At 39.0% G+C, this 27334-nt stretch overlaps 1 long non-coding RNA gene across 1 annotated transcript in view; it reads right to left on the bottom strand.

The window, feature by feature from the left end:
- Window positions 1-14966: 14966 nt before the first annotated feature.
- Window positions 14967-27334, bottom strand: part of LOC145509667 (uncharacterized) — a 28348-nt gene continuing 15980 nt past the window's right edge. The window contains exons 5-8 of the long non-coding RNA XR_014056289.1: window positions 20270-20625; window positions 19250-19333; window positions 15239-17899; window positions 14967-15076 (exon numbers count right to left, since the gene is read on the bottom strand). This is a non-coding gene — a long non-coding RNA (uncharacterized LOC145509667). The remainder of the gene's footprint in view (window positions 15077-15238; window positions 17900-19249; window positions 19334-20269; window positions 20626-27334) is intronic.

Here is a 27334-nt window from a genome sequence, read left to right as displayed (position 1 = left end):
ACATATTGCTATTTCATCTTTTATTCAAGGTGCCTTTTCATTTATATATAGTTGATACTTTAAATTTTATGAAAGATTCCTTTTGAAACATATTCTCCAAAAATTGTATACATTTAAAAGCAATTCATATAGTTAAACATAAGAAAAGAGAAAGCAGTTCTAAGAAGAAGAGTGGATGGTTTCCTGTTTTTTTCTTTTTCACATGAAATGAGAATTGAATCGTGTCCTACTGCACCAAGCTTAAAGCAATCGTTGTCTCCTGAGTCAGCGAATGAGTGAAGTACACTGGATTTTTCCTCTGGAAGCATCTCCAGATCACACAGGGAGCAGATTTCTCTTCCATATGCTTCTCTTACTAAAGACTCAGACACTTCATCTCTCGCCCCGCTGCCTGTGAATCGCTGAAGTTGCTATTATTTGTTGGAGCATGCCACATCCATCAAGTGGGTTAAAGTGGAAAACAGTTGATAACCTCTACCTTTGGGCATTAAAAAATAATGAAGCCTCCTTTGGTACCTATTTTTAAATGTACAGAGATGCTCTAGGGGAAATGGATTTAAATTTTTTTATAAGAATAACGAAGTTATAATAGAGTCACTATGTTCTTACTTTGTATTTCATTTCAGGATAGAAAGTATTTTGAAAACTCTTACCCACCTACTCTGTTTTCATGGTACACAATATACAACAAAATTCAATAAAGAATCATTGAAATGGAAAATTTTACCTCATGGAAAAAGATATAGCAGAGTGTAGTGTTTAAAATAAACAAACAAATGTGGATGTGGGGGATGTTATGGGTTGAAGAGTGTCCCCAAAAAGATGTGTTGAAGTCCGAACTCCCACCACCTCATAAGGAGACCTGATTTGGAAATAGGGTCATTGCAGATGGAATTAGTTAAGATGAGGTCATACCAGAGCTGGGTGAGACTTTAATCCAATGTGACTAATGTCCTTATCAAGAAAGAAGAGAGACAACAGGGAGAAGACACACACATGACAGTGGAGGCAGGGCTTGGAGTGTTGCATCCTTAAGCCAAGAAACAACAAGGACTGGAGGCAAACCAGAGGCTAGATGAGAGGAAGAGGGATTTTCCCTGCTGGTTTCCCAGAGAGCAGGCCCTATAGACACCTTGGTTTTGAACTTCCATCCCTCAGAGCTGTGAGCAATAAATTCATCCTGCTTTACACCATGCAGTTTGTGTTACTTTGGTACAGCAGCCCTGGGTGACTAACACAACCACGACTCTGGCACTGACTACACTGTGACCCTGGGAAGTCTCTTTACTTCTCTATACCTCAGTCTCTTGTGATGTGAAATAGGAATGATAGAAATGATATTAAATAGGATCGGGCATGCTCAGTCACTCAGTTGTGTCCAATTCTTTGCTACCCCATGGACTGTAGCCTGCCAGGATCTCCTGTCCATGGGGATTCTCCAGACAAGAATACTGGAGTGGGTTGCCATGCCCTCCTCCAGGGGATCTTCCCAACCCAAGCCAGATTCTTTACCGTATGAGCCAACAGGGAAGCCCAAGAATACTGGAGTGGATAGCGTAGCCCTTCTCCAGGGGATCTTCCCGACCCAGAAATTGAACTGGAGTCTCCTGCATTGCAGGCAGATTCTTTACCAGCTGAGCTATCAGGGAAACCCTAATAGGATAGTAGTCAAGATTAAAGAGTGAATATATGTGAACCAGTTGGAAAAATGTTAGCTGCTTCACCGGGCTGCAGTCCATGGGGTCGCAAAGGGTCGGACAGAACTGAGTGAATGAACTGAACTGAACTGAAAGTTTACATAAACTTTTATTATATGCATGAATATGTAAAAGACCTACCATTGTACCTAACCCATGGATGGCATTCAATACACAGTTGTTTCTTTTCTCCTGCTGTAACTTACCAACCATTACTAACATTAAGACTTGTTGTTCAGTTGCTCAGTCATGTCTGCTCTTTGCAACCCCATGGAGTGCACCACACCAGGCTTCCCTGCCCTTCACTATCTCCTGGAGTTTGCTCAAACTCATGTCCACTTAGTCGGTGATAAATGATAGATAGGTTTTCATTATATCAGATAAATCTGTTAAAAGATGAAATTTTTTTATCTCAGAGAAGTCTTTTGCAAATAAAAGAAAATTTTTTGCATATTTTGAATCCTGAACTGCCTTCAAGCCCACTCTTTATATCTCAGTTGTTCAGTATAGGGACATGGAATTTAAATTTAGCTACTGGACAAAGAAAGCTTTAATTGCTGGATTACTTTTCAGCCCCATGACTACCTCCAAGTATTATTCATTTAATAACTGAAATCCCTAGAAGCCTGGACATTTGTGTTTTGAATTTTGAGCTCCTGATTCTTCAGTGTAGACATCTGAAAGTTATAGAGTAATTAACTTGTATGAATGCTGACTTAATATGTGTGACCACATATTAAGAGCTCCATGATTTCTGTAGAAATTAAGTACCTTTTGATAAATTTCAGAAAGTAATTCCATGTTCCACATAATATCAACTACTAGTACATTAACTTTATTTATATGCACTATTTCATGCCCCTAAAATTCATTCATTGTGCATTCATCCAGAAAGCATCTATTGAATTACTTTTTTTAATTTTAAATTAGTTTATTTATCTATTTTTTTAACTTTACAATATTGTATTTGTTTTGCCATACATTGACATGAATCCACCATGGGTGTACATCCCCTTCCAGAACCCCCCTCCCACCTCCCTCCCCATCTCATCCCTCCGGGTCATCCCGGTGCACCAGCCCCGAGCGCCCTGTATCATCAAAACCACAATGAGGTACCATTTCACGCCAATCAGAATGGCTGCTATCCAAAAGATTACAAACAATAAGTGCTGGAGAGGGTGTAGAGAAAAGGGAACCCTCTTACACTGTTGGTGGGAATGCAAACTAGTACAGCCACTATTGAATTATTTTATACAGATCACTGTAGAGGAAAAAGGAAACAGAGAAATGTAAGAAACTAATACATGATACAAGGAAGAATAAAAAGTGTAAAAGGAGCAAATCTATGAGCCATCAATTCCTCTTGGGGTGCTCAGTGAAGGCCTTACTGTAAATGGAACTCTTGAAGGATATGGATTTTAAAAACCTAAACTTCTCTTTTAACTTTCCAGTTTTCATCATAATTTCACTGGCTTCTAAGAACTACAATAAAAAATGAAAACATTGATAATCCAAAATAGATGAAAATTTGCCCATGGTAAATCTAAAACATTTGTTAGAATCCTATGGATAGCATTTGACTTCAGAGCACAAAAGCAAAAACCTATTCCTTGAAAGACCAAGTTCCTTAGAATAAAGGATGTGAGGGGCAGGGGAGACATGCTTGCCTGTGCCTGTGACACTGAGGTGGCCACAGAAGAGTCTTCTGACATGTCTTCACACATCTCCCAGATGAGTTACAAGATCCAAAGAAATAGGAAAGTTTATCATTCCTGTAATTCTAGCAGTGTTTGAAACCTTGAGGTGACAGACACCATTTTAATACAGTCTTCCTTTTGGAGTTTGGCAAAACAAACCCATAAGAGAGATATTGGGTTTGTTTGCTTTGGCAGAGAGACACGCTCTACACTTCTTTCAACTGAAACTCATTACCATCTTTGGAGGGAGAGCAGCTGAGATCATGGCCCATTTGTGCATTCTCCAAGGGACCCAAAAGGAAGCTGGAACCATCCCTGAAAACATTGATGTTCAGCAGGAGACTCCAAGAGCCATTACCAAAAGAGAGAGAAAGGAAAAAGTATACAAAAATATACATTCAGATATATTAGTGTATTGATAAAAAGCCTTTTTAGTTTGCAACATCAGTTATCTAAAAATACCCACTCTAGAGTATAAATGGCGCCAGGGAGAGTCACTAACCAATTCCCATTAGCTGCTTCAATTATGAGCTCACCGCTAACCGCAATACCCTCAAAGGCAGCAGAGGCCACTTTCACAGAAACTAAATTTTACACAGGCAGAAATGCGTAATGAATTAAGATGATTGTATAGATAATTAAACCAACAGAAACCTAGCCAAAGAGTCTTGCAATCTGAAAATCCCATCTTGTCTACCTATTTTTATCTAGATATTGATTTCTTTGTTTGATTTTCTTTCTCATTTGGAGTTTGGGTCAGATAGGAAGCCTTAGAGAAACAAGAAGAACACAGGCTCCATATCCTAAAGACTGTGGAACCCCAGCTGTGGGTCTCTGAGCCTCAATTTTCTTATCTACCAAATGGAGTACGTGTGGGTGTGTTACGTTGCTTCCATCATGGCTGACCCTTTGTGACTGTATGGACTGTAGCCTGCCAGGCTCCTCTGTCTGTAGGATTCTCCAGGAAAGAATACTGGAGCAGGTTGCCTTGACCTCCTCCAGGTTCAGTCGTGTCCATCTCTGTGCAACCTCTTGGACTGTAGTCTGCCAGGCTCCTCTGTTCACAGGATTCTCCAGGCAAGAACACAGGAGTGGGTTGCCATTTCCTCCTCCAGGGGATCTTCCAGACCCAGAGATGGAACCCGCATCTCTTACGTCTCCTACGTCTCCTGCATTGGCAGGCAGGTCCTTTACCACTAGCACCACCTGGGAAGGCCATAAAGTGGAGTAAGCAACACCTAATTCTTAAAGTGCTGGTGAGAGAAAAACAGACTGCTGGACTTAATATGTGAGAGCCTTGATAATCACTACAGGTTTAAGAAGTTTTTCAACTTCTTGATTTAAGTACCCTCAATTGGGGTTGAAATTAACGTCATTTTCTTGTGTATGAACTGACTTAAATGGGAACTGACTTAAATGGGAAACAAAAGAATGTATTTCAGCTACTTGTCTAATGACCACCTAAAGACCCTTGGGAAAATTCTCTCAAAAAAGTCTCTCAATTTTAGGTTGAAGAAGGACATTTATGTAAATCATAGAAGTTGCTTGAAAGGCTATCCCCTTCTCCCAATCTCACAGGCTTTTGCAGACACTAAGGATCCTGGGAATGAACACAAGCTGACACCTGGACTTTGTTCCTTTAGATCCAGCCACTCTCCATCGCTAGCCACAAAGACTGGGAAGAAATACTCAAGATCACGGTAAGATATACATGAGTGCTTTTCAGACACGGTATTTCTTTTGGATGGTACATTAAAAATTGGAGTTCAGCATTTTCATTGGAGAGATTGCAATGCTTCCACAGGTGAAGGTTTTAAATAACCTTCTACACAGATTTTTGACAAGAAAGCTAGACATAGATCTTTCTGTACCAGTTTGAATAAAGTTCCCTGAAAAGATTCAGTAAGGGGACTTCCCTGGTGGTCTGGTGGTTAAGAATCTGCCTTCCAATGCAGGGGACATAGATTCCATCGCTGGTCAGGGAACTAAGATCCCACATTCCAAGGGGCAACTAAGCCGGATCAGTGCAACTAGAGAAGTCCATGTGCCACAATGAGACCCAGAGCAGCCAAAATACTTTTTGAAAACTTTTTTTTAATTTAAAAATAAGATTCAATAGGACTGGGTTACTCCTTGGTGTCCCCTCCAATATATCAGCCCATAAATGTTATCCATAACATCTCCCTTGGCCTGATAGTGTTGCCTTAGATCCCATCTGAATGTCCTTTTCCCAGGCCTTTACTGGGCTTCTCTGGTGGTTCAGATGGTAAAGAATCTGCCTGCAATGCAAGAGACATGGGTTTAATCCCTGGGTCAGGAAGATCTCTTGGAGAAGGAAATGGCAGCCCACTCCAGTATTCTTGCCTGGAAAATTCCATGGACAGAGGAGCCTGGTGGGCTACAGTCCATGGGGTTGCAAAGAGCTGGACACTACTAAGTGACTTAGGGTGTACATAACTGTCCACTCTTCCTTGGGATTTTTAGACTTAAAAGAACAGTGGGATAGAGACCAATAGAGGGGGCTAGCATAATGCCACCTACCTTGGAGATCATTGTAAATATTGACTTTTGACATTTTCTTACTAATCTTGCAGAAGGTATTAGTTGCCTTTAAATTTTCACATAACCAAGGCATTAGAATAAGTTGTAGTGTTAGAAGAGTGGGCAAGATATTGACCAGCAGACCCAGGTCATGCACTGAAAGAGCAATGAGCCATGCCTAGCTCCACTAGACTAGAGCATGTTCTTGGGTGTTATGGGTACAAGGCTTACCTTAATGATGCAATTCTTCATGCATCATTGTGATGGAGAGGGGGGGAATTTGAAAATGAAAATCCTAGCTTCCCCCGACTATGAAAGTTAGACCAAGTGATTCCAAGCACTCATATTTCGATACAAAAATACTTTTAAAGTAGGACAGTTCCCAATTAAGATGGATTCTGACTTATGTAGTTAGGCAGCTCTTGATTTGGTTAAGGATGGTAGTTTTCCATTCTACTATGAAACAAAAACCAATTCTGCTAAGAAAAATAAATTTATCAAGTCTTCTTTAATAAGGTTTTATATTCTTACCTCTAAAACCTCTCAGTAAACAAGACAAATAGAAAACAGAATTAGTGATTTCACTGACTTTCTTCCCAGGCTAAATACTCACAGCAAATGAGATTTTTATATTTCTAAACATCTGCATTTCATTCACATCTTCTCCCAAGTAGAGAATTTGAGACAGGATAAAGGAATAGCTCTTCATCTGCAGAACAAGGGTACCCTGGCTCCAGTGGACCAAATGTCTTAGAAAGAGTCCATCCCCTGAGAGAAAAACTGTACACCACACCTCACACTTGTGTGTAGTCCTGTGTTTCCTCCTGCTCAGCAGATTGTCCCAGGGCATGGCCTGAATTCCTTGGCTTTGGTAATAAACAGTTGCCATTTTGACCACTTCCTTTTGTGTAGACCCACAAACTACAGAATAAATGAATAGCTCCTTTCCTTTGCTAGCCTTGCCCAAGGGCTGTTTTAGCACCCCATAAATCCTGTAATTGTATAGGATCATTTGGCAGTGTGTGGATTTTTCTGCTAAATCACAGTGGGAAGAAGATCAGGAGGAACCCTGAAAAATAAAGCATTATCGTGGCATTAGGAGATTTACAGTGGGAGCGAATAGCACTGGCACAACCCCAGCCCGGCCTTCATTCCTGGTAAGGAGAAAGCACCACCAAGCATTAAGTGTCTTCTGTATTAGCAGCTGAGAGTAGGACTTCAGCCAGATCCAGTTCTTTTTTGCTCCTACACATTGTGGGTGTCAGTGAGAGTGTGATGAAATTCCAGTGTAGGCTTAGCTGTCAAGGATATAAACTAAGTGTATGTTCTTTCCTATAGATGTCCTGTAAATAGACTTATTATATGGTAGGGGGAAAAAAAAAACAGGCATGGGAAACAAAGCACTTAACCACTTGTGCATATGTTGTTTTTGTTTTGTGTATGTGTGTGTTTTCCCCCGAGGGTCTCTGTCAAATGAATGTGTGTAAAAGCATTGTAGGATTCTGCCAATTTTTTACAAACTGCATTTTCGTGTCTCAACAAGAAATCAGTGCAGAGTTGAGATGGCTAGGGTTTATTAAGTTGTACCATGCTGGTTCTTGGGTAGATGCTGATAGTGCTTTGGAAATCCAAGTTATACCTTGTTTTGTAAAATCTGTGCTATTCCCTGGGTAAAAAACTTCAATTGCTGTGTTTATAAATGTCTCGAGAACAGGAAAGTGTAAAAAGACATAAAAGCATTTCCCCAATGGTATCCAATTGAAATGTTTTTTAGCAAGTTGAAACCAGTATAAAGTTTCAGTAATTAACAGATTAAGATCTATCGACAGACTCTTCACATCAGAAATTAAAAGGAAAATTACAGGTCTCTTAAGAAGTTAAGGCTTCTCATAAAGCAATGGCAAGGAATAACTGCACATCTTAACGGAATTTTTTTTTGGCAAAATAAGCAGTGCTAAATTATATGGAACACATAATTCTTTTGAACTCTCTGAGAATGGGAATCCTATAAGACAGAAGCTTTGGGTTCTGGGAAGTGATTACTAATACGAAAAGAAACGCGTTGGCAATAACTGATAATAAATACTGCCTGCGTTGGAACTTATCCAGGACTAAGTCCTGGATTCTCTCCTCTCTGTCTACAGTCTTTCCCCAGGTGAGCTCAAACACACCCAGTCCTCAAAGATCATGTATACGCTAGTGAATTCCAAACCTAATATCCTACCTCTGAGCCCCGATGAGCTCCAAGTTCAGTTGCCAACCAACATCCCTAATGTCTAATTTATCATGCAGCCCAAGGCTAACTTGTCTAAAACAGAACTTTAAATTTCCAGCTTCACTACATGCACGTGCACACACATACAAATGAAGGAAAATAAAGTATAAATAAATAAATAAAAACAAAGCTATTTCTATCTCAATCTTCCCCATCTCACCTTTTTCCCAATTGCTCAGATCAAAACCTAGAAATTCCCCATAATTATTCTCTTCCTCTCACCTTCCATGTATAATCCATTCAGCAAGACCTGTTGGCCCTCCATCTGTAACATATACCACTTTGTCCCAGTTCTCTTCCTTCTCACTCCAAAGCATCGTTATCTTTCTTTGACTCCTTGAAGGATCTCCTGCTTCTCTGCTTGTGCTTGGTGCAAGGAAAAGGACTTGGACAGTATTCCCTAAGACTAAGGAACCAACTGAAGATACTTGAACAGACGTATACAGTTGTTAAAGTGAATTAGCTGAATAAGAGGATTCCACTGTGATACAGGACAATTTAGGAGGCACAAGGAAAATATGGGCAATTGGTAATTCAATCATCACTAAGGAAGCAGAATAATTTTACTAAAACAAGAGGAGTCAACCAAAGGGAGACAGTCACAGACATGAAGGCATCTCTCTAACTCTGATCCAGTCTGTCACGTGGCAATTGCTTAACGGGTAGACAGGGCAAATCCCACTAGAATACTGTGCATTAATATATTCATTGAGGTAGTCAGTTAAATTGTCAGTCAACTAATGATTTTTGAGCAAGTGTACATCCAGGCACTATGGTCTATCTACCCTAGGTGTACAGAGATGGAAATGGTGGAGGACCCTCTGGAAGCTCTCAGCCTAAAAGATGGAAATGCAATTCAATAATTACAATTCCACATGACAAGTGCCACGAAAGTGGTGGGAACAAGGATTAACAGTAGGAATAGCCCAGAAGACTTCACTGAGGAAGTGACATTTGACTTGGGATGTGAAGGTTGAATGGGTAGCCAAGGAGGAGAGGATCATTGTGAGCAGAGGGAATGACATTAGAAAACGTAAAAGTCAGAGTCTTGCAAAGTTAACCATGACTTAGTGGCGAAAAAGGAAGAGATTCTTTTAAAACCTTTTCTTTTTTAGTGGTAATGGTAGTCTCTGCTTCAAGTTACAGGGAAAAATCAGTCTCGTTCTCAGTGCTCTGAAACTTTTTAGGTCTTACAGCCCAGGAGCATTGCAATGTAATAACTCCATTGTTTATTGTTGTTTAGTTGCTAAGTCATGTTCAACTCTTTGTAATCCTGTGGACTGTGGCCCACCAGGCTCCTCTGTCCACAGACTTTTCCAGGCAAGAATACTGGAGAGGGTTGCCATTTCCTACTGCAGGGGATCTTCCCGAACCAGGGATCAAACCCACGTCTCCTGCTTGGTAGGTAGATTCTTTACCACTGAGCCACCTAAGAAGCAATAACTCCATAGCTAATCACATATTGCATACTGATTGTCTTATCATGTACAAGACAAACAGCAAAGAGATACAAAGATGCATGATACAGCCACTGCCTTCTGTCAAGTCACAATTTAAATAAGCCATCCACAACCACATGACAAATTAAAAAGAAACCACCCTTTTCTATGAGAAGTAAAAAGATCACCAAGTTTTATAGGGGACTGGTTAATGTGTTACTTTAAAATGTTTTTCATAGTGAGTTAGTAAGAAAAACTGATGAATGTTAATATTTTTGCCCCAGGAAAGAAAGACGAGCGCTATGATTTTACAGTGGATAAGGGAACAAGATGTCAGCTTTGTAACTCTAACTTGCTGCCTGCGGTTGTGTCTTGTCAGAAGAGACCCCCACCTACTCAGACAGGCAGGCTGCAGGGAGCACCTAGGGAAGGTGGGTGCAGGGTGTCAGGGCCTTTCATCCACAAACCACCTTTTGCTTAAGCTTTGCATAGCAGAAGCAGACACTCAGGCCCTCAAGAGTCCACATAACCTTGGAAAATGAACTTATCAGTGGTGATCAGCGTGGACTAATAACACAAGACCAAATGTTTACCAGGTCTTACTATGCTGCAGTATTATTCTAAGCAGTCGACTGACTTATTTATCCTCATTACCCTATCGGGTGAGCACTAATATTATCTTTATAATATACATGAGGAATAAAATGACACAGAGAAGGTAACTGACTTGCCCAGTTACCCCACTGGGTACTGTGGACTCTTGAGAGAGGACAAGTGGACTCTTGAGAGTCCCTTGGACTGCAAGGAGATCCAACCAGTCCATCCTAAAGGAAATCAGTCCTGAATATTCACTGGAAGGACTGATGCTGAAGCTGAAACTCCAATACTTTGGCCACCTGATGTGAAGAACTGACTCATTTGAAAAGACCCTGATGCTGGGAAAGATTGAAGGCGGGACGAGAAAGGGATGACAGAGCATGAGATGGTTGGATGGCATCACCAACTCAAAGGACTTGAGTTTGAGTAAACTCGGGGAGTTGGTGATGGACAGGGAAGCCTGGCATGCTGCAATCCATGGGGTCACAAAGAGTTGGACACGACTGAGTGATTGAACTGAACTGATTGATCTGAATCCTTTTGGTGGTCACCACTCAACCCATTAAAACTATTTTCAAGAAATGGAGTTGGAATTCAAATCCAAGCAGACTGCCTCCAGGACCTTTGGTCTCCAAACCAGCCCAGTATACTGCCTCTCAAAGGCCATTAAGGGGAAGGGGTAGTGAGAGGAGTCTTGCAAATTAAGAGAACTTCCATTAACATTCTGCATTACTTAAGATGGTTGAAACCTTCACTTGACTTTGACTGCTGGGTAAGTATCCCAGTAATGACTGATATTTAGTCTTGCCAGCGAAGAGATCAAACCAGTCAATCCTAAAGAAATCAACCCTAAATATTTATTGGAAGGACTGATGCTGAACCTGAAGCCCCAATATTTTGACCACCTAATGCGAAAAGCCAACTCATTGGAAAAGACCCTGATCCTGGGAAAGATAGAAGGCAGGAGGGAGAAGGGGGCGACAGAAGATGAGATGGTGGATGGCATCACTGACTCAATGGACATGAGTTTGAGCAAACTCCAGGAGATGGACAGGGAAGCCTGGTGCATTGCAGTTCATGGGGTCTCAAAGCGACTGAACAACAATAAAAATATATTGAGAGTAACACACTTCACCATTTTCTCTGGATGCATTCAGAACTTTAAAACTCAGCTTAGAGAAATGAGGAAGTATGGGCCAGCAAGAACAGGGAATATTTTCAGTCCTAGAAACCACTTCTGAACAAGTGCCTTCATTATGGATGAGAGGGACTTCACCAGCTCAAACTACAAACACTCAGGGTTTCCAACAACAAACAACATTAACAAAGGAAAATAACTTATTTCCCAGGAACAAATTTTTCTATTTATCTCACAGAGAATCTTTATAATTTTATCGCCATCTTTTAAATTTTTAATATATTATTTTGTCTACTGTCTACCTTGATTGTCCTATGAACTTCCTTCAGGCTAATCTCCTATAAACCCCTTACCACCCCTTAGGCTCCACTCCCTCCTCCAGAGGAAGCAAGTGGAGCCTTCACTCCTTGTTCACTTCCTTACCAGTTTTGTTGTCTAGCTATACATTCCTACTCACATCTGCAATGAGGGAAAAAATAAAATGTTACCCTGATCTATGGGTTGAATGCATGATAAAACCTGTGCAGACTGATTCTTGTTTCTTTTACAGAATATACATCCCCTGGGGTGCGATTCATCTTTTTATATCTGGAGCAACATCACGAGAATAGGAAGTTAGATCTTATGCCATAACTCAAAGCTTTGTATAGCTATACTTTGAAATGTAATTCTCTGCCTTTGACAACTTACAATCTCACCGTGGGAGACACCAAGCCTCCATCCTAAGGAGATGTGCAGGAGTGTGTCTAATACTGGAAGTGAAGGTGACAGAGGGAGCAGAGAGGGTTGGCATGGTTAGAGAATGCTTCATGCAGAAAGAAGTGACTCTGGAAGAATAAGTGAGACTCAGATCTGGTCTAGAGTGATATCTGCCTCTCGTGAGACTGGCCAGTAGTGGGGTTTAGTAGGAACAGTATAGCCTGTCACACAGATCTAAATTCTAAGCTACCCTCCATGTGACTTTTGCCAAATCACCATATGATTTTTGAGCATCTGTTTCTTCATCTGTCAAGTGTAAAGTACAGTATCAATGTCACCATTTTAAAATATAATGGAATACTACTCGGCCACGATAATCCCATTTGCAGCAACATGGACACAAGTAGAGATTATCATACTAAGTGAAGTAAGTCAAAAAGAAAAAGACTAACATCATATGATATCACTTATACATGGAATCTAAAATATGGCACAAATGAAGCTATCTATAAAACAGAAACAGACTCACAGACATAGGCAACAGAATTGTTGTCACCAAAGCAAAGAGCGGAAGGAGACGAATGGACTGGGAGTTCAGGGTTGGTAGATGCAAACTATTGCATTTAGAATGGATAAATGACAAAGTCCCACAGTACAGCACAGGGAACTATATCTAATCTGCTGAGATAAACCATAATGGAGAAGAATATCTTAAAAAGAATACTTAAAAATACAACATAATAAAATAAAATCTAGGTGATGCTCTTCACTCCTGGTATTACTTGGTCTTTCTGTGACTTTTGATATTGTTATATCAAAAAGAGAAATCTTCTGCTTGGAATATTCTTTACTGTTGGCTTTTGAGATACCACTGATTTCTTAGTTTCTTTCTGGTTCTTAGACGGTGTCTTCTCTTTCCCTTAAAGGTCAGAGTTTCCCAAAATTTTTCTTTTAACTCCCTTTAAAAAAAGAAATTCCCAGAGTAATCTTGTCCTTAACCGTGGATTTAAATAGCACCTCTAGCTATGGTTCCCAGGTTCCTAGCTCTGACTTAGTCCTCTCTCCTCTACCCATATTTATACATGATTATTACTGGACATTTCCACCTCTATATTCCCCAAGCACTTTCAGTTCAGTTCAGTTTACTTGCTCATTCGCGTCCAACTCTTTGTGACCCCATGGACTGCAGCATTCCAGGCTTCCTTGTCCATCACCAACTCCCCGAGTTTACTCAAACTCAAGTCCTTTGAGTTGGTGATGCCATCCAACCATCTCATCCTCTGTCGTCCCTTTCTCATCCCGCCTTCAATCTTTCCCAGCATCAGGGTCTTTTCAAATGAGTCAGTTCTTCACATCAGGTGGCCAAAGTATTGGAGTTTCAGCTTCAGCATCAGTCCTTTCAGTGAATATTCAGGACTGATTTCCTTTAGGATGGACTGGTTGGATCTCCTTGCAGTCCAAGGGACTCTCAAGAATCCTCTCCAACACCACAGTTCAAAAGCATCAATTCTTAGGTGCTCAGCTTTCTTTATAGTCTAACCCTCACATCCATACAAGACGGCTGGAAAAACCATAGCTTTGACTAGATGGACCTTTGTTGGTAAAGTAATGTGTCTGCTTTTTAACATGCTGTCTAGGTTGGTCATAGCTTTTCTTCCAAGGAGCAAGCGTCTTTTAATTTCATGGATACAGTCTTTAACTCAACAAGCACTTTAATCCAAGCACTTTAACTCAACATATTCAAAACTGGATTTATATTTTCAAATCTCTTTCTCCTCATGTATTCCTTAGCTCTTTAAGTCATGCCATTATTTATTCAATTGGTTACTTGCTTTCAGATGTCCGCAAAACTACCCTCAGCTTCAACAGTTCTCTAGAATGACTCATAGAACTTGGAAAAGCTGTTAGTTACTTTTACTGTTATAGTTTATGGTAGTGAAAGGATATGGATTAAAATCCTCAGAGGTAAAAGACACAGATCAGAGACCGAGAGAGACCAGGCAATGAGCTTCCTGTTGTTCTTTACCGGGAATTCTTCCAGACAGCACTTAATTCTCTTGGTGATGCTGTGTGACAACACACACAAAATATTATCCTCCAGGGAGGCATCCAAGCCTGCCTGTCCAGGGTGTTTGTAGGAGATTGGTCACATAGGCATGCTGATCACCCACATGGCTGATCTTAGTTACTTAATGTCCATTCCTTCCAGAGCTCAAACTGATCCTACATGCCCCAATGTTCCCACCATAGATCAAGTTGTCATCTTACAATACCTAGCATGGCCCAAGGCCTCAGGTAAACAAAGACACTCTTAACAGTCAAGATATTCCAAGGGTTTAGAGGTTATCTCCCAGGAGGTGAACAAGAGCCAAACTTTTGTTTGGAATATACCGAGTTTGAACAGTTCAGATCCACTGAATCAATCCTTTACTGCACACTTGTGCTCATGCTTAGTCACTCAGTCATGTCTGACTCTTTGCAACCCCATAGACTGTAGCCCACCAGGCTCCTCTGTCCATGGGATTCTCCAGGCAAGAATACTAGAGTGAGTAGCCATTCCCTTTTCTAGTGGATCTTCTCAACCCAGGGATCAAACTCAGGTCTCCTGCATTGCAGGAGGATTTTTTACCTTCTGAGCCACCAGGGAAGCGCTTACTGCGCACTATTCCAGCCCCAAATTTGCTGGGTAGGATAACCTTTCCCTTTTTCCTCCTCCCCAGCACCCATATCCAGCTGGTCTCTAAGTTCTGTTTATTCTATCCATGTATATACATCCATATCTCCATACAGTTATATTCATCCCCAAGAGTTTCTATCCCATCCTCAAACTAATCAATTGCCAAAACTTATTCATTTTTTGTATAGAGGTCACTCAGCTTAATCATTTTTTTCTTTCTTGTCTCTACGGGCTTAGTTTTGTCCTTCATCATATCTTACATTGCCCTTGCTCAGCATCCTGTCAATCATCTTGCATATTGCTTTCAGAATGATTCCTATAAAATAGAAATTGGGCTGTGTCATACTCTAAGCCCATGAAGTGAGTATTTTGTCTACATTCCTTAGCATAGCCCTGGATAATACAGCTGCCAATTACCTCTCCAGACTCATCGCTTATTGTGTTCTGGACTAACCACAGTGTTTCTTTGTCTGCATACCTTTACATATACTGTTCTCGCCATCTGAATTTGCTTTTCCTCATACAGTCCACTCAACATCCAGTTAACTATTCTCCAGGAGAAATTGCACTTTTGTACAGGAATCAACTCAGGTGACAGTTGCTTTAGAATGTCTTCCCTGCCTTTAAAGTTGGGTCAAGTGTCTTTTCTCTGGACTTTGGAAACATATTGTGTGTGCCTCAGTCATTCCATATCTCATGTTATTTCATTCATCTGTATATTTCTCTGCCTTTCTCACTGTACAGGGAGAACTTCAGCGGCATTGACTGATGTGTGTTCAAGTTAGCATCCCCTAAACTCAGTGGATGGCCGTCATAATCCATGAAAAAGATTTCTGAAGAGCACAAATCAAAACTGGCATAATAACCAAAGTAATCTTAACAAAGGATGACAGATATTTTTATTTCCAGACAAGGTGTCAACAGCATAAATACATTTGCCCAACCCTTAACTTTAATAAGAATACAATATTTGAAAGAATTTTTAATTTGGGAGAATTTGCATCATTTCAACTTTGCATAAATTGGAAATTTAATATGTATATCATGGCATTTCAAATTTACATAATTCAAATTCACAGTAAATGCAATGCCCACATCTAGCACCTTATTTATAGTATATTCTTAATGCTTATTTCCTTCCCAACCAGTCCTCTTATCATTATATTTTGTTTACTTTCTTAGTCATTGCCATAGTCACCACCAAGTATTATTTCCTGAGATCACATGAAAAATATATCCCTTCTCTCCTCTCTTCCAAGTTATTACATTTTTTTCAAAAAATATAAGGGCAGGAACGCAGGCAAAAACATTTTGTATTTCACACTTTTAAGAAGCCAGCTATGTGTCTCTCATTTTACTCTGTATGGTTTAGTTTGGAATAATAATCAGAGACCATGCTTTCAAGTTCTATAATGAGCCATGTTTATCTGGAATATAAGACAGATATGAAATATAAGCTTAGTAAGATCACGTGAGTGAGTTATCTAATCCAGATAAAGCCATATCTGAAAAGTGGGTTTAAAGAGCTTTCAGATTCCTGCTAGTAGTTGCATGATTTCTACTGGTTGTGGTGCCTAGAGTTGTAGCAATGTCCTACAGCAATGTTAGTATTTTAAAAAACAACCTTTTATCATCAGGAATCTAAAAAGGTAAAGATCTCTTCAGCCAAAGTCTGAAAACTTTCATTTGCAATATAATTTCTTTTAAAAAAAAATGAAGGATTCTGTTTTAACTTTTCTGGCAGTGCAGCAGTAGAAAAATTGGAACAAAGGAAAAAGGTTTGGGTTTTTTTTTTAACTTTTTTAGCATATAGATTAGTATTAATTATCACGTAATGAGCTGAAAATTCCTGCCAAGAAGCTGAGGTTTGTGGTTCTTTAATGAGTATTTTCTTCCCACTGGGTGAAGTGAAATTTTTAAGTGTTAGGGATTTGCACTTGGAAAACATCTCTAAGCTATTTATACAAGCAAGTCAATAGGAAAAGCACATTTTCCACTTTTAGCCTTTGTAATGCATTCATGGGCCTGACATTTCTGGCAGTGTGTTCCTTTAAGTGGTGGTTCTGCGCTGTGGCGCTGAACGGACTTCAATGCTGCAAGAGCAAGACCAGGGTCCTCCACCATCCAGATTCAAGCTTCCCCGCCAGTCGTGGGCTGGCTGTGTCCTCATCTAGGTGAAGAGTTCTCACATCTCACTTATTTTCCAAACTGGGAGAAACCACCAAAGTCTGCTTTGTTACTCTCCCCTCGGAAATGGATTCAGCCCCAAGACGTACACCAACCGTCAAGGGACACTGGAAACAAGATGCCACCAATGACATTGTTTTTGGTTTTGATGTTCGTTGCTGTTCAGGTGCTAATTTGTGTCCAGCTCTTTGCGACCCCATGGACTGCAGCATGCCAGGCTTCCCTGTCCTTCGTTATCTCCCAGAGCTTGCTCAAATTCATCTCATCTTCTGTCACCCCCTTCTCCTCCTGCCTTCAATCTTTCCCAGCATCAGCATCTTTTCCAATGAGTCAGCTCTTCACATCAGGTGGTCACAGTATTGGAGCCTCAGCTTCAGCATTAATCCTTCCAATGAATATTCAGGGTTGATTTCATTTAGAATTGATTTGTTCTCCTTGCAATCCAAGGGGCTCTTCAGAGTCTTCTCCAGCATCACAATTCAAAAGATCTCAGTGTTTAAAGGGAGATAAAAGTTTACACGATCCAGTCAACTTGGTGTAGTAGAGACAGCACTGACATTAGTTCCATCTCGACAATCTTGAGTCAGTTATTAAATGGTTTTAGATTTCTGGTTTCTCATCTGTCACAAGACAGTGATGTTTAATGACATGAAAAGTTGATTTATTCAGTTAGAATAAACTTAGCAGGGAAGAAAGAATTTTCTGAATCTTTCCATAAGTTACAACAACACCGTCTCACTAAAACTAAAGATGAGTATGGTTGGACCTGTGGTCTACGGCCCATGTGGAGAACTGCAACAAGGATGAATCCCTGGTTTATTTTTAATGGAATAGGACTCCACTGAAAGACAAGTTAGTGTTGTTGGCTTCTCAGCATCAAATTCTCCTGCTGAGAGCAGTCTTCCTTTTGAAAGAGCAGGAAAGCAAACCAAAGCAGAGTACAGAACTTAACCTGAGAAGACAAAGGCCATCATATGCACAAATCTGTTACTTCTGAGCATAGGAACACATTAACATCTATAGAAATGTAAATGTAGTCCCTCTTAGATAACTTCTGAATTAAAAGTATCCCATGTGGAGTGTGGGATTTTAGATTTTTGTCCACTCTTCCTTGATTTTCCAATTCTCTTTTTGTAGTTTTTACAAAATTGATGTTTTCTGTAGTCATTGTTTCTGTAGACAGGAGTCACCAATAGTAAATGCAGTACAAAATGTTGGTTTATTTATAACAGTGAAACTACTATTTTTCAATCAGCTAGGCTTCTGAATGGTATTTTTAATATAAGAATATTTATCATCAACTAATTCAGAGTGATTTCTTTCTACTTATGTGCCTTTGCAATCATGCGAATTTAACCCATCTTGAAAATTGCCAGGTAATAGAAAGTAGTCTCATTCACCACCTTAATAAGACAAATGCCTTTACTTAAGATTTCAACAACATTCACTGATCACCTTATCTATACTCTGCACTAGGTTAGAGAAGAGAAATACAAAGATAACTACTACATAGATTGTGGTTTCAAGAATCCTGAAGTCTATTAGGAAAAAAGTAAAAATTAGTGAAATAATAATAATCACTATCACTGTGATTATTATTATGCAAGGGAAAGTTGCCATCATAATAATATCTATGCAGTGTAAAGATAGCTCATGAATAGAGTCAGGGAAATAGAAGGTTGTGAGGAAAGGTTCAGAAAAGTAGTCGTTTATGTAAATAAGTTGCAAAGTGTAGGACACAACTGAGTGAGCATGAGTGCAAGAGAGTGAAAGGGGTGCCATCTGGGGAGCTCTGATGGGAACTCAATGCTATGCTGCCCATGGAAAGTCCTCCTGAAGTCCCTGGTCTCTAGCCCAAGAAATTCCCAGCAAAAATTGAACCCATAGACGGAAGCCTGAATAAATATGCATTGGAAAAAAAGCTTAGGTAAATAGGCATTATTAAGTTTATAGCTAAATAGTCTCTTGCATTCTTCTACACCAGAAAGCAAGGAACAAATGCACATTCTGGTATGTTTCTTAGCATCTGTATTTCTCCTAGGTTGCCCTGCTTCTCATAGAACAGCAATAACTTCCAGCTCAACTATGAAAACAAATCCCCAATTCAAACTGAGAAAATGCTCACTTCATATCCAATTTTTAAATATAAAGCACAATTTTATCCAAGCTTGTTTTTGTAAACAAAAATATGCACAGAAAAGCATTCTGAAATTAAATTAATTTATAAATGTAAACCCTACAATATATTAAACATATTTAATCCACCAAGCTGAATTCATTCTAAGAGGAAAAGATACAGTACCTGGCTTTGATAGTCAACAGATGGCAGGGTATTTTCATGATAGCATTTTCATAAAGCCCAAGTATGAATGACTAATCTTTTTGCCTTGGAGGGAAATGCATGAATAGTTGAGTTTGTTATAAGGGTTGACAGGGCTCTGGTCTAAGCATACTTATCATATAAAGAACAAGATGGAAATAATTCTACATTGGAAGATCTGCTTTGTGTTGGGTAGTTAAATGAATTCCTCTCTGCATTATATATCAGCTTCTTAATTACCATGCTGAATTGCTGGCAACCCAAGATATTTTGTCTTTTTTATGTTATCTAGAACAAGAATTATATGGTGAACTTTTTCACTTTTTTAATGTACTACATTGGTGTAATTTAACAAAATTAATCTGATAAGTCCTATTTTTCCTACAATGTTCCATCTTTTTATTGATATCTTTCTTTTCACTAATCAAGATTTTTTTCAATTTTAAATCTGTCTTTAAGAGGTAAACAATTAATGTCACTTTAGTAACAGACATACACATGCACATATGTACACAACTTCCTTAGGTATTTTTATCCAGAAATATTTCATTTTCTTAACTAGATCAATGCTTGTAAGATAAAATTTGCTCTAGTAACCATGAAAAAGAAGAAACAGATTGAGAGCATTATGTCAATTTAGACTAAGAAAAGAGATACTTATTTCACAATGTGGTGCCCAACTCAATACTTTATAACTTCATTTAGCTACAAGGTGAGTATCAAACAGGTAAAATGTAATCTCCTTTGAGGAGAAAAAAGTCAAGATCTCTCGAAATTATTTTTGGTTTAGAAAACGTCAGCTTCAAAAAGAACAACCTAGGGAAATCAGAGCTGCCCTTAGACCCAAATGACAGAAATAGGAGTATTTTAGAGGACCCTGTATATCACAAACTTAGGCACAAAATAAGTTTATTAATGGGCACATGCACATCTCTGTCACTCACAAACCAATATTCAGAGCAACCATAACCAGTTCTGTAAGATGTTTAAGAGCCAGCTCACCGTCCTGATTTGTAGTATGTGCTGATCCCCAAGGTGTAAATTCTCCAACCACGGCGGGTTTCAGACTCCCAATGTGATGTCACCGATTTCAGAACTGGGAAAGATGCCGTGAATGGATTCTCTCAAATCATATGTGCTGGCTCCAGCCCACAGTGGCTGTGCCTCTGACCATACCCTCTTGTGACAGGGTTATCTCAGGGTTAATACAGCCAGGTTATCTCCATATCTCTTGCCCTCTGTCTGCTAAACAAAAGATGACTGTGTCCAAATGCCATGAAGTTTTCTGTGTTGGGTTTCTGATGGCATCAGAGATAGACCTTGACTTTAGAGTGCGGGCAAGATTTGAGAGGCAGAAACTTTTAGGAAAGAAAAAGGACAAGTTAATTAGTTTCTCAAAGTCTTCCTCTCTGATAACTTAAATGTAATGGATTCTTGCATAAAGGAATTTCGTAGGTGGAGCAAAAAATAAAATAAATCAGTGATTTTGCTCAAAAAATAAATTGTGGATTAAATTTTAATACTTTATGAATTGTGTTTCTTTTTATTTGATCACTTAGCCAGAAACCACTAGCCTATCAATAGAATATTTAGTCAAGAATAAATGGCATCATTTATAATATGACAAAATAAGTGTATTTTTCCAAATTTCATATTAATAATGTAACATCACACAAAGTTTATTTTGTTATGTTAAATCCTATTTGTCAAGGTAGAAAGGAAGAATATACTTAACAGCTTAACAACTTGACTTATAACTTTAAGTATTTGGACATTACTAATTAATTATGTTATTTGCGAAAATTGCGATTCAGTATTATCACATTCAATATTATACTTGCTATGCAAAAGGACAAGTTAATCCTTATCAAGTAGTATGGGAATATGAGTTAAAATTTTGGATTTGAATTTTTAAAGCAAGCTTACAAAAAGTAAGCACAGTTATTGACTATCAATGCAGTTATTTAAGCATTTACACGGATAACATTCTGCTGTCTGTGCTGTGCTTAGTCGCTCAGTCGTGTCCAATTCTTTGTGACCCCATGGACTGTAGCCCACCAGGCTCTTCTGTCCATGCGGATTCTCCAAGCAAGAATACTGGAGTGGGTTGCCATGCCCTCCTCCAGGGGATTTTCCCAATCCAGGGATCGAACCCAGGTCTCCCACATTGCAGGCAGATTCTTTACCATCTGAGACACGAGGGAAGCCCAAGAACACTGAAGTGGGTAGCCTATTTCTTCTCCAGGGGATCTTTCTAATCCAGGAATCAAACCAGGGTCTCTGACATTGCAGGTGGATTCTTTAACAGCTGAGCTCCCGGGGAAGCCCTCTGCTGTCTGGAACCAGATTAAAAATTTTGAAGGCAGTAAGCAGTATTTTTATTTTCTTCAAAAGTTTTCTGAAAGCCCAACATTTTTTTGTCCAAGGACTATGGATTTTCTTATATGAACCTAAGTCATTCTTGAAAGTGAAAGTCACTTAGTCATGTCTGACTCTTTGTGACCCCATGGACTATACAGTCCATGGAATTCTCTAGGCCAAAATACTGGAGTGGGTAGCCTTTCCCTTCTCCAGGGTATCTTCCCAACCCAGGGATCAAACCCAGGTCTCCTGCATTGCAGGTGGATTCTTTACCAGCTGAGCCACAAGGGAAGCCCAAGACATTCATGAGTGTGCTATAACACGGGAACTGAAAATTGAACCTCCTTGAGTCTTAAGTACCTGAAGTAAGAATTAAGGACGGTACATATATATCATATGTACCTTGTAGTTTTGGGTGTTTTGCAAGAAGACATGCTGCAGAATGTAACACAAGCTGGACTGTCACTAAATGTTTCTTGCATCACCCTCTCTAAAATATAGTTTCTATGGCAATCATTTAACCCATGTTTATCGTCCCATGTTACTATTTAATTAGATTTTGATCCTTGGAAGACAGAGACTATGCCTCATTCATTTTTAAATCCCTAACCCTAGACTTGAGACCAGGTACATTTCCCAGCATTAGACAATGTCAACAACTTAAACATAAATGCTATGCTACACGCTTTTGGTGTGGAACTTGAAACACCTAAACTACACGCAGTGAGAATAAATGTTTACCCATGTGATGTGATGTGATTGAAGTAATCCAGTTTTTTACAGAATCCCAGTTCCACAATGTCTCACATTTTATCAGTAGAATTTAATTACTTTGAGATTTCCTTTCTATGGTCTTCTTTTATTACAAAAGTAATCCTAAGGTCTTTGCAAAACAAAAAATTTTTTCTTTGTGGGGATCTGAGAACAATAGTACCAGAGGCTGGTAGAAACTAAAACTGAGGCAAAGAAGAGATTTTGCTAACATTTTGGGAAAACTAGCTCTAGGGTATTTACAGACAGCAACTGCAAATAGCTTATGGTACAGAATTTGCACATTTGGTAACGCTGAAATTTTTTTTAAAAATTACACTTTGGAAGTCATAGTATTTACCAATGCATGTGTGCTCAGTCGTGTCCAACAATTTGGGACCCTAAGGACTGTAGCCTCAGTCTCCTCTGTCCATGGGATTCTCCAGGTAAGAATACCGGAGTGGTTTGCCATGCCCTTCTCGAGGGGATCTGACCCAGATATCAAACCTGGGTCTCCAGCATTGCAGACAGATTCTTTACCTCTAAGCCACCAGGGAAGCCCAGTATTTACCTGTATCTCAAACCAAAATGACTCTCTCATACTCTTTATTTTTGATCCCATGCTACAACCACTATAACTCAGTTCCTTCCTTCCAAAGTCATAAAAAGAAGTTATAGGAAATAAGTCTTCATCCTCACTCATCACACTGACTCTCATTCTGGATTGAAATGCACATCAAACAGGAAAATGACAAATATGAGCTATAGAATATCTGCCAGGATCTGGAAAATTGCAAAAGTGGAAAATGATAAAAATAAATGAGGTCAAGGCAAAGCATCTTTGTCTTGGTGAGGAGGATGTGGGTGGAATGGAAAGCAGGGAAGCTGTGGTGTAGGGGAGGCTCTGTTCATTAGACACATATGTTACAGAAAAAGCCAACATGTTTAAAACCAGTTAATTTAAACTCAAATATTAAATCCTGCTTTGTATTTTCTTTCATGTGGCTTTTTCAAGCTATTTAAGACAGACATTGAAGACAATCTCTGGTTTACTCTGCACAAGGAGCCACAGAATTTTGGCAAGGAATTGAGCCATTAATGTCATGGGGAGTAGAGTGTCTTCTAACAGGATCACACTGAGTCCTCTGAATGGAGCTCTCATATGGAGTGAAAATACTATGTTCACCATCTAGACTGTGGCTCTTCTGTCCACACAACCTATTTGCCAGTCTAGTGGTCTGCCCCAGGAACAATTCTTTGTTTGGTATCCCTGTTATAGCTTATTTTTTAGAGATTGCTTCAAATCCCTAGGCACAGAAAACCTTAAAAAAGTTCCTCTCTGGTGATAACCAGGAACAGAAATGGGAACTTGGTGGAATACTTACTCTCAACCTCCTTGCTTGGCTTATAAAAATAATCTAGAAGGACCTCTAGGGAATCCTCAGAGGTGGTCATGTCATTACTTAGTGTAAAATGTTAGATTAAACTGCAAGTACTGATATTGCACCTATGTGATCCACAATGCATTTCCACCTACATTGCCTTATTGAGTCCTCACAACAACCCTATGGGGTATCAAGGTTCTATTTCATAGAGAAGAAGAGAGAGACTTGAAGAAGTGATTTGCATAAGCAATGCAACTAATAGAATTCAAGCCTAGTTTCTGGGTTTCCCAGTTTGCAGATTTTCTGCCATATTGTGATAGCACATGTAGAAAACCCAAGTCATCCTTTAATTTAGGAGCTCCCAGGAGCTTTGGCTCCTGGCGCTGTTTTCCATTTTTAAATCAACTTTAAAACTTCTCTTTTTCACAAATGAACTTATCTATGAAACAGAAACAGAATCACAGACGTAGAGAACAGACTTGCGGTTGCCAAGGAGGAATGGGGGCGGTGTGAGGGGAATAGACTGGAAGTTTGGGATTAGCATATGCAAACTGTTATTTATAGAATGGATAAACAACAAAGTCCTACTGTATAGCACAAGGAACTCTTATTCAATATCCTGGGATAAACCATCATGGAAAAGAATATTTTAAAAGAATGTATGTGCTTGGTCGCTCAGTTGTCTATGTGTATAACTGAATCACTCTGGTGTAGAGCAGAAATCAGTACAACACTGAAAATCAACTATACATCCATTAGTTTTTTAAAAAAAAAAAAAACTTCTGTTTTATTATTCCATTAGTTGTTCATCTTTTCACTTCCCTGTTCTCATGCCACATTCACATTCTTCGTCTAAAATGTTGTCACTGTATCAAAGAAATCTCTGTGGAAACCACAAATTTTAGTGAACTGAGAAGAGGCATGCACTTGTAAATGTTCTTTCATAGTTTATTCTTTGACTTTTCTTTCATTAATACACTGATGGAACTAAAAAACAGGAGCACTCTTGAACCTTTTAATTGCCTGAGGGGACCAGGAAAGTGGTGGTCCTTCTATGTACAGAGAGGAGTGAGGCTACGCTTGCATTGGGCAGTCCTGGGTCTGTGCAAATAGTAATAGTGCCCCTCTCCTTCTCCAAACTGTCCATTTGAACTCTCAATTGTTCCCTCAAGAGCAAGAATGTGCTAAGTTGCTTCAGAATCTGACTCTTTGGACTGTAGCCTGTGGACTGTAGCCTGCCAGGCTTCTCTGTTCATGGAATTCTCCAGGCAAGCATAGCAAACCACCTTCTGGATAGACATTCTCTGTCCTTTACAAAATCCCTCAAAGAACTTTCCTTTGGTAGGGTTCTACCAGCCTCCTGTAATACAGATACCTCCTCTTTGGTCTGAAGCTACAGTGCTATTTCTCCTGAAATGAGCTTCTTTAAATTTGATTAACTGCAACCATTGAAGGGCGGGAGTGCCCATATGACAGAAAGACATGTTAGCCAAAGGTCATTTACATTTGACTTTGCAGCATAGCTGTTTTTGCACTGATTTTCTTTGCCAAGAGTATCTGGATTCTATTCCACAAAAGCTCCAAGTCCAATAATACTTTAATAGCTATTCTTTGAAAGCTGTTTCTTTATTAAGCTTGGGAAACCCCAAGCTAAACAAGTTTTTGAAGTAAATATTTATAAAAGCATTTAATATTTTAATGTGCACTGCACATCTTCAGGGCTGGAGAGATAGGTTATGGAGGATGTTTACCAGTTGACTTGACGGTGGAAGACAGTTGAGAAACCAGTGGATTAGGCTTGGTTAGGACAATGTGAAAATGGTCTTAATAGGGCTTGGCATATTAAAGTTATTCATAAACAGTTTAAATGACTTTAATTTCCCAACCACTACTAGGTTAGTGATGAGGAAAAAAAATCTATTCTAGAGTTGTTGGAAACAACAAAATAGGAGCAATCAGTATGGTAAGTGCTACAAAACTAAACCAGTTACAGGCAGCTGTCACACACACACACACACACACGTGCATATACGTACAATAAATAATATTAAGTCTGACTCTGACTTCCTTTGTGAATTTCACATCTTAATACTTTCAGTCAATTACTGTCCTACATATAGCTGTTAATATTAGCAGAATAATTTGTGAGGAGAATCTTTTTAAATACAAAGCTAAACAATTAATTCTTCATGTGGTAACTACAGATGACTTCTCTTTCTGGGAAGATAACTTACCATACTGATTGTTCCTATTTTGTTGTTTCCTACAACTCTAAAATAGATTTTTTTTTTTCATCTTGGCATTCCGCAGAACTTCCAACAGCATCTTCTGCAAAAGCACATATAGTTATTTCTCTGTATCCATGAAGAATTGGTTCCAGGACCCCGTATAGTCACCAGAATCTGAGGATGCTCAAGTCCCTTATATAAAATGGCTAGCATTTGCATATAGCCTAGCCCATCCTCCTTTATACTTTAAATTATCTCTAGATTACTTCTGATACAATGTAAATGATACGTATATAGTCATAAGTGTAATTTTTTTAAACTATTTTTGGCAGCACTGTGTGGCATGTGGGATCTCACTTCCCCCATCAAGAATGGAACCATGCCAAAAGTGTGAGTCTTAACCACTGGACAACCAGGGAAGTCCCATAAGCACAATACAAATACAATGTAATGTGGCAAATTCAGATTTTGCTCCTCAGAACTTTCTGGAATTTTTTTTCCAATATTTTCCAACCATGGTTGGTTGAATCCACATTTGGAACACTCGAGTACAAAGCCTGGCTGTACATTAGATGGATATGCCTAGAATCTCACAAGCATTTTTAAGGCAAATAAGATCCTTAATCCTTGTTGGTTGTTTGTTTTTTAAAAAATAGTACCATTTGGTACAGTTAAAGATGACACAAATCTTCACTAAATATACAACTAAGTTTGCGTTCTTGTTAGATCTGTTTTTATTCATCTGGTAAGGAAAGCTTGTTTTTCAGAAACATTTATCATATTGCCATCTCACTTATCTGAGGATCTTTGCTATTGTGTACTTTATAGGGAGGTATTTTGCTGAATTTCCTTGGTACCCAGAAAAACTGTCTTATTCCAAATTAATCTTTACAGCTACAAAGCTAAGAGAACTTTGGTAAGACGTTTTCTTCAGATTTTAAGTTTTGTTTTTCCATAGAGTAATTCAACATATTTTATCCTAAGTAAATTAAAACTCTTCATGTTTCCATGTGTAATATATTTTCCTTATAGAATTTTTTGGAGCAACATCTAATTTCTATTTCGATTGGTTATTAAGTTTAACTAGCCAAATTTTAATCTTCTAATAACTACCTCACATTATTTTTAGAATGAGGCTAGACATAAATAGGTATATAAATAAACAGAAGAACAGGTATATATTCTTAAATATTTTCTTATTAAAACATTACCCAGCCAATTGTGAAGCCACACTTGTTTCTCTGTCCAAGATATGTGATACATTTTTTTCAAGTGTTCTCTAGAAATTCACAAGAATATAATGACAAATATAATAAGAAATTTAAATGTGAAACATTTATTCA

Source organism: Giraffa tippelskirchi, chromosome 6 (assembly GCF_054371585.1).
Source record: "Giraffa tippelskirchi isolate mGirTip1 chromosome 6, T2T-mGirTip1v1.2.pri, whole genome shotgun sequence".
Lineage (NCBI taxonomy): Eukaryota > Metazoa > Chordata > Mammalia > Artiodactyla > Giraffidae > Giraffa > Giraffa tippelskirchi.
This window is presented reverse-complemented; position numbering and strand designations above follow the sequence as displayed.